Source organism: Strongylocentrotus purpuratus, unplaced genomic scaffold (genome assembly GCF_000002235.5).
Source record: "Strongylocentrotus purpuratus isolate Spur 01 unplaced genomic scaffold, Spur_5.0 spur5_scaffold_3, whole genome shotgun sequence".
Taxonomy (NCBI): domain Eukaryota; kingdom Metazoa; phylum Echinodermata; class Echinoidea; order Camarodonta; family Strongylocentrotidae; genus Strongylocentrotus; species Strongylocentrotus purpuratus.
In genome coordinates, this window is record NW_022145609.1 from 1,639,905 (window position 1) to 1,647,751 (window position 7,847).

General features: G+C 36.2%; 1 pseudogene; it reads right to left on the reverse strand.

Moving 5' to 3' along the window:
• Positions 1-1,534: 1,534 nt before the first annotated feature.
• Positions 1,535-6,570, reverse strand: LOC115928700 (annotated as a pseudogene).
• Positions 6,571-7,847: the final 1,277 nt, after the last annotated feature.

Genomic DNA, 7,847 nt, shown 5'->3' on the forward strand with positions numbered 1-7,847 from the left:
CAGTCACATACATCACTTCATATCTGTGGAAAATAATCATTGCTCGGCATATTTTGAAAAAATGCCGCAATTTACAATCATGGTATGAAGCTAATATTATCAGTATTATCTAAAGTTGGAATTTGACCTCTGAGATTCATGTCCAATATACACACATGAGCACCCTGATTGGCCAGACCAATATGTAATAAGAGAGTTATAAATGTTTGAAATATATGATCACTTAAGCTAAGCGAATCCAAAATTGGCAGTTTTGTCAGTGGATTGTGACATATTTATGGACAACTCTTCGATTTTTCATGTACTCAAATATCATCGATTTTTCCTTTTCCCCCTTGGAGAATCTCTCACAAATTGTATTATAAAAAGCATATCATAATAGGTCCTCTAGAAAGAAAGATTTTAGGTATTTTTGTTGTTGGAACCAATGTGAAAGTTGTCCAGCACTACATCAGAGTGACATTAAGGATTCAGCAAATTTGATATTCCTAAATTAATAGTGATTTCACATTGAAAAGAAATCATGACATTTTTATTTTTGTTCGCTTTCGTCGAATTTTTACTCATGTATTTCTCTTATTTTTCCACTTTCTTTTAGATTTGTTTGCAATTAAGAATGCATTTCCCTTTTGACATTTAGTGTAAGTATATGCATGCTAACATACATTGGTATTAGTGGATTTCAATAAATTGTCTTATCTACATTTTGGTCTTAAGGTACTCCTCCAAAATAAGGTGATTAGAATTTCCCCAATTAATATACAACTTTCAGGATATATTCATATAAAGTCAAACCTGTCGAAGCGACCACCTCTATATAAGGGACCCCTATCTTAAGTGGTTACCTATATTATTTTCTATATAGAAAGACATGCGTGTTGTAGGACCTGTCTAGAAAGGCCACCTGTCTGACAGTATTGTGTTGCGTGAGCATTGACCGGCGTTTTCTTCAGATCTTCCTCTCCTGATCCACCTCCATTTGACTCAATATACCCTGACAGGATTCACAGATTGATAGATATCGTTGTCTCTGATTGGTCTTGATGAGATGGGGGCAAGTTTTGAATATATCACAAGAGGGACACCAAAGCATTGATAGCAACACGTGTAACACAATCAAACTCATGTAGGACAAGCATATTTATAAAGAAAAGGGTGATTTTATTTATTCAGTCATTAAATTACCATACAAAGTTTAAAACAAAAAACCTACATAGACAAAGGAAGCAATACAATCCAACGACTAGCAACTAGTGCACGAGGATAGCCGCACAAAAGGTATTACATATTAAGTATTTTTTTGCTCGCTGGACAGTGGTTTTAAAACATATACAAACATATACATAAATGAAAAACAATGATTCGTATGGGCCTTCAGCCCTTCAAAGGCTTCAATACCATCATCCACATAAAAATCATTGTTAACAAAATGTACCTGTTTGTTAATAACTTTGCTTTTGCCTTTATATCAACTGTACAAGGGGCATTTGAAGTAATATGCTGAATACATGCACTAAATAATCAAACCCTTATTTCATTTAAGTATGTGAATTGTGAATATGTGAATTAACATAATTGCCTGCATTGTAACGATGGGCAGTCAGAAGTCACACTCTGACATTTAATCTTCCCTGCTACAAAAACGGTTAATTCAATTTAACGGTTCACCCAAAACTAGATCAAAATGAGTTGCATGGCTGCCTTTCCCATAAACTGGAAATCACCCGTCCCCCGGATTTTTTTTGGTGGTTAAAAGTCGCATATCGGATAGGAAAAAAGAAACACATTGCTTTCGAAGTGTATTGAAAATATAGGTCCATTTACAGAGCGCAGATACTCTATGAATATACTGCACTGCGCATAGTATTATATTACTACCCCGACTGTAGCTGATGAGCCGCCATAATAAAGCGATAAAACGATATCCCCGTGGGCCATTGATTATTAGAAATTACAACGAATCCGTAACTTCACTACTCAAATGTTAATCAGAGGTGCTATCACTTTACACATCATTCGTTAGACAAATACAATTTTACATAATTTATCTAACCTATGTTTTAAGGGTACAATTTGTTTTAAAACATTTATTTAAGGCTAGCTGAATATTTTGCAAAAATAAGCAGATTATTGTCCCTAATTAAGCGACTTTTTAAAGTAAATGTGTAGAACAGGTGAATATGCATGTGACACCTGTTATACATATTTTTACATAATAGCAGTGAAGGGATGTTCCTTTGTCTACCACAGCAATTGTTGAGGGTAGAATGAGGAACTGTATATTTTGTCCTCTTTTAGTCTGTCATGTTCATAGTGATTACAACAGTTATACAACAGTAAACCAATATAGAACTACACTTTTGGTTTGAACCAACTACTATACACTACTACTACAACATCATAATCATATGTTAATATAAGGTAGATCGATGTCAAAATATAAACACAAAATCTTATACGGAAACGTTCTAATGACTAACACCTAACATAGAATTCATCTCTTTCTTCTCAATATTTAATTTATTAATGATAAATGACTATCTCCGCATTTTTTTTTAATCGAGTAGTAATGACAGAAATAAAAATGGATCACTTAACGTACCAAACAGTATTTTGTTTCGAAATTTTTCAATTTGTTTTCCCCGCATTCCCATGTGGTATAAACTTGATCTTAAACTCACTTACTAAGTGAATTCATCTATACAAACATGACGTAATATACACTAGAACCACTCTCGATTGTTGTGTGAACATAGAGTTTGGCTTGGATCAAAGTATCACATTTCTACCTCACCACAGAGATTAACCTTTCATTTTTATCCCTCAAATTTTACAGTACACCCAACTTATCATAACAAACTATATATTTCCAGGTCAGCAATAATCCAGGTCAGGTAAGCAATAATACAATAAAAAAAGCTTCACAAATCGAGTATTCTAAACATTTGAATAGCTTATCAAAATCCATATTAACTAAATTCTAAAAGCAATATTCCTTTTAACTGCATCTCCTTGTTTGCTACATGACTGTCATAATTTGATGATAACAGAATGAAAAAACAATCAATCAAGTTTTACATTACAATTTCCGGACTAAAATAACTGATATCCGCCTAACTAAATGTATTATACAATAAGGTATTTATGTAAAAGTAGAATTAAAACAGAATGAAAACTCCATTAAAAACAATCAATCAAGTTTTACATTACAATTTCCGGACTAAAATAACTGATATCCGCCTAACTAAATGTATTATACAATAAGGTATTGATGTAAAAGTAGAATTAAATCAGAATGAAAACTCCATTACAAAAAATCAATCAAGTTTTACATTACAATTTCCGGACTAAAATAACTGATATCCGCCTAACTGAATGTATTATACAGTAAAGTATTGATGTAAAAGTAGAATTCAATCAGAATGAAAACTCCATTACAAAAAATCAATCAAGTTTTACATTACAATTTCCGGACTAAAATAACTGATATCCGCCTAACTAAATGTATTATACAATAAGGTATTGATGTAAAAGTAGAATTAAATCAGAATGAAAACTCCATTAAAAAAAATCAATCAAGTTTTACATTACAATTTCCGGACTAAAATAACTGATATCCGCCTAACTGAATGTATTATACAGTAAAGTATTGATGTAAAAGTAGAATTCAATCAGAATGAAAACTCCATTAAAAACAATCAATCAAGTTTTACATTACAATTTCCGGACTAAAATAACTGATATCCGCCTAACTGAATGTATTATACAGTAAAGTATTGATGTAAAAGTAGAATTCAATCAGAATGAAAACTCCATTACAAAAAATCAATCAAGTTTTACATTACAATTTCCGGACTAAAATAACTGATATCCGCCTAACTAAATGTATTATACAATAAGGTATTGATGTAAAAGTAGAATTAAATCAGAATGAAAACTCCATTAAAAAAAATCAATCAAGTTTTACATTACAATTTCCGGACTAAAATAACTGATATCCGCCTAACTGAATGTATTATACAGTAAAGTATTGATGTAAAAGTAGAATTCAATCAGAATGAAAACTCCATTAAAAACAATCAATCAAGTTTTACATTACAATTTCCGGACTAAAATAACTGATATCCGCCTAACTGAATGTATTATACAGTAAAGTATTGATGTAAAAGTAGAATTAAAAGATTTATATCAAGATGGCGGGCCTCACCCAGAGAATATGTAGTCCCATATATATAGGACCTACATGTGATGATCTCTTCTGAGTATATGTAGTTTTCCGCGGGTTTCCGTCGGTTTTAACGAACCTGTTACCAATTTAGTACATTTTTGTGGTCCAAAAGAGTCCGTTTTATGCGCACTTTACAATGAATGTTAGCCTGTTCCCGCCTGTTCACCTCGAATTAAAGCTCCAATACGATCCAAAGATGGCAGAATTTGTTTTTTTCTTTTCATTTGTGTGTCATGTGACAGTGCTTGTACTCAATGTATTATGACACAAGGTCTCAGCCTAATGATTAGAGTCACTTTTATATACTAGAAATAGCATACACAGGCCGTTTTTTTAAAACTAAATAATTAGAAGCCATTGATATAAGCCATGAGCTAATTAGTATAATCATATGTCTAAATGTAATGGGAGAATACATTCAGCTTTTGCTGACATGATTTCTAGGTATGTACAGTTAACAACCCAATTATTCATACCTTTAACAAGTTTTGTTTTGTCCAGATTAACGTTTCTCGAGAATGTGACATATCAAATCTTACATCTTAAAGTATTCGACAAAGGTCCTTACTCAACCAGTCCATTTGTTATATTCTCGAGTAACGAAAAACACAAGAGACATCAAATTTATCAGGAGTATGAATAACTAAGTTGTCAATTTAACTGTATTGCGCATTATTTTGTGCAACTCTATGGTGCTTATCTTGGGTCGATCTGCACGTTGAAGACCTTGGGGCGTCTTGGGAACTTATAAGTAGCGTCGAGACTCGCTTTCTGACCTTCCGGACATTTGAAGTTTAGTTGATGCAGGAATGTGGTGAAGTAGATGAAAAGCTGGATTCGAGCCACACCTGATCCGAGACACCGCCGAGGACCAAGGCTAAAGGGTATTGCAAGTTTCGTCTTTTCCTCGTCAAGCGTTCCGTCCTGCGCTAGGAAACGACGAGGGTTGAAGACTTCGGGTGTCTCCCAAACATCGGGATCAAAGTGAGCTGAGTAGAGACTAACAAAGACTAACATGTCTTTTGGAACGTAGTATCCATCAAGAACTGTATCCTGTGTCGTGCTATGAGGAACAGCAAAAGGGACCGCTGCTGCATGGCGCTGGATTTCAAGAAGGCATGATTGCGTCAAAGGGAGGTTGTCACGGTCATTCAATGTTGGCAAACGACCACGACCAACAAACTGATCGATCTCGTGTTGGACATCAGACTGAACATTGGGGTAGGTAACCATGTAGACCATGATCCACTCTAAGGTAGCCAACACTGTCTCCGTTCCTGCTGGAAAAAAGTCAAAGGCGCTTTGGTAAAGTGCCTTTCCGGCCAACCCCAAACGTTGAAGTTCTTCCTCCCCACTGTTGTGGCCCGTAGAAATCAGATGGTCGATTACATCTCGTTCAGATCCAGGTTCATACAAGACGGCATGTTCTTCAATAACTCCACTGAAGAGTTTCCCAAATTTCTTTCGATACTCCTGCAATGTGGTCTTATACTTTGTGGTTATAAATCTTAGCCAGGGCAAGAAGTCTACGGGGTTTCCACTTCCGGAAGGCTTTTCGGCTTTGTCGGTCAAATTTAGAATGTCGTTTAGTAACTTGCTATCATAGGAGCTACGCTTACTAAACATATACCAAAGGATCATATTGGTCACAGACAAACGGATTAGACGCCTAATGTCTAACCCCCCTTCGCATTTGGAAACTTTCAGGTGTCGGACAAGTTCTTCTGCTTCGCCTTTCGCGACACCCTCCAGGAACTGTGCTTGTCCGCCTTCTGAGAAATGCCTGAGACACGTCTCGGCAAGTTTCCGGTGAAGCTTCAATTGCTCGCTATAGGTGCTAAAACTAATGGACGGGCCATAGACGTTCGTCTCATCGATTACTTTGAAGGTAAACAGATCTGGGCGACCCGCAAAGACGGCTGGTTGCTTTGTCAAAGCCTCCTTGATAGCCTGAAATCCGTTCAAAACAAGAACAGGTCGGTTGCCCATATGAATCTTGAAGACATTTCCATATACCTTTGCCAGCTTCATCAAGGATAGATGTGGACCAGTCTGATCCAAGGACAGCATGTTACCAATAACAGGAAGCCCCCAGGGACCAGGCAGTGGACGCCCGTTCAGGAACTGGTTATCAGCCATACTTCAAGCGAACCTCTCTATTTTTGGACCGATCGAGTAGAAGGTTAGAAGGCAATATGGAATATCACAACACAGTACAGATTTCCTGTTCAAATGCATTCTGCATGAGTGAATGAAACTAGGTGCGGGGATTTTAGAGACCTGGGGGCGTTTCACAAAACTTGTCATCAGTGACGAATGTTTTTGTTATGAGCTACTGAAATTCTTGCTTCTGTTTGGTTATCAGCAGATTTGACACTGCTTTTTGTCATTGAAAAAAGGCTTTGTAAAATGGGCCCCTGGACATCACACAAAGGAGTACATAATTATAGTCCAGCCTCTGTATTGCATGTTGCGCGCCCAATCAGCTGATAAAATAACACACCCTCAACATTGACAGTAGACCTTGCCATTCCTCTCATTCTGTACCCCGATAACGTTCTGTTGGACGGTAGGCCTACTTTCCTTTGTCCTAAGTCTTTTGGATAGACATTATTCTACATTTGCCACACTCGACCCAGGTGACGTAAATGGGTACCTGGCAGGAATTAATTCTTTGAAATGCTAGAGCGTCGTAATGGCAGCCATGCTAAAGCCGGGGTAATATAATTGCGGAGCGCCAGAAGTGTCAAGTCTGACAGATATGAGCGCTATACAAGAACCCATTATCCATCATTATTATTATTATTTGGGGAACCGCACGATGGGTGGAGACACCGGGTTGTGTGAGGAATCGCCGCGTGTTGTTGTTGTTTTTGATTAGTGCTTCATAGCAATCAGTCAATTTGGACTTTTATCACCAACAAATTTGATAGAAGAATAAAAACAAAAACCGAACAGAATCTAGACTAGAGTACAAACTGAACAGCTAGGTCAAGTACGTGCTATATAGTCACAGCCTTTCCTTTATCGCTGATCGTTCTTATAAAGTATAGAATAAGCTGCCCTGGATCAATGGCTACTAAACATGAACAAAAGAGAAATATCTTGTCCGTGAAACTATTTTTCATATAGGTTATTTATAAAACGGCACTAAACCACACAGAATTATATTCCTCAAAGGGTAGTATTCGCGTTTTATTTGGATAATTTCTTTTGTAGAAAGCATATAAAAATATTACATTAAGCGATAAAAACATTGAACTAGATGGATTGTGGGTTTTTAAAAGTAGCTTAGCAAAGAGCCATAGCATCTATTCAAGGAAGCCATAATTAATTATTACCGGGTCTAGGCATCTATTCATACAACTTACAATGGGTTATGGCCACCAGAAAACGTGGAAATCCAAGACCGCGTCCAAAATGGAAGCCGTTTCGTAACATAATCGGATTTGGGTTACTATTTGCAATAGACAATTTTTACAGTGTAAAAATACATCAAGTTTAAGAATATCAATCAATTCAGGAAAAAGGGTCAAAAAGTAAAAATATAGCCTTTTATGAATCTAGGATGGCTGCCATTTTTGACATTCAAAATGGTTACCCACACCTAATATTGGCC